This window comes from Triticum dicoccoides, chromosome 4A, assembly GCF_002162155.2.
Source record: "Triticum dicoccoides isolate Atlit2015 ecotype Zavitan chromosome 4A, WEW_v2.0, whole genome shotgun sequence".
Classification (NCBI taxonomy): domain Eukaryota; kingdom Viridiplantae; phylum Streptophyta; class Magnoliopsida; order Poales; family Poaceae; genus Triticum; species Triticum dicoccoides.
Window position 1 is genome coordinate 670,111,887 of NC_041386.1, and position 673 is coordinate 670,112,559.

Consider the following 673-nt stretch of genomic DNA (forward strand, 5'->3'; position numbering starts at 1 on the left):
ATAGGCTGCATGCTTAGTTAAATAGGTTAGTGGGGATGAACTATTATAGTATTATAGATTATAGATTTGTCCACCAACACTAGAAGGAAATCAATGTGATTGCATGGCATCCACCCGTAAAAAAGGAAACAAAAAGGTGATTGTATGAAATCTCCTGGTTCTACAAGAATATAGATTGTGTTGGCTAACACAAATTCAACAAGTCATATTGTGTCCCGATGGTTACCTGCTGCTCGCCAACTTTGATAGGTTCTAGGTAAGAGTCATCTACAATTCAGGTATTTTTTTTTTGCTTTATACGTCATTTAGCTAAGATAAGTTAGAAAAACTGACAAGTTTGCAAAAAGATGCCTATACAAATAGTTAGTCCAACGGTCTAAGAGCCGCTGACGTGGCAACCATGTGACCTTAATTGATCAAATAAACGAGTTTGTGGACTAAATCTGATCATTTTCTGAGTTGATGGCCTAAAGTGTGCAATCAGTTTGAGTTCGTAGACTAGTGACGCATTTCACTCTTAAAAGTAACACCGTGATTTTCTGTACAACAGCACCACATCAAAATAGCTAGCAAAGCTTCATCTTCTGCGAGCTTCTATTCTGTCCTTAAACAATAGTGAGAAAGAAACTTTCCTTACCAGTTGCCGATAACTCGGTTACAAAACATGATAATC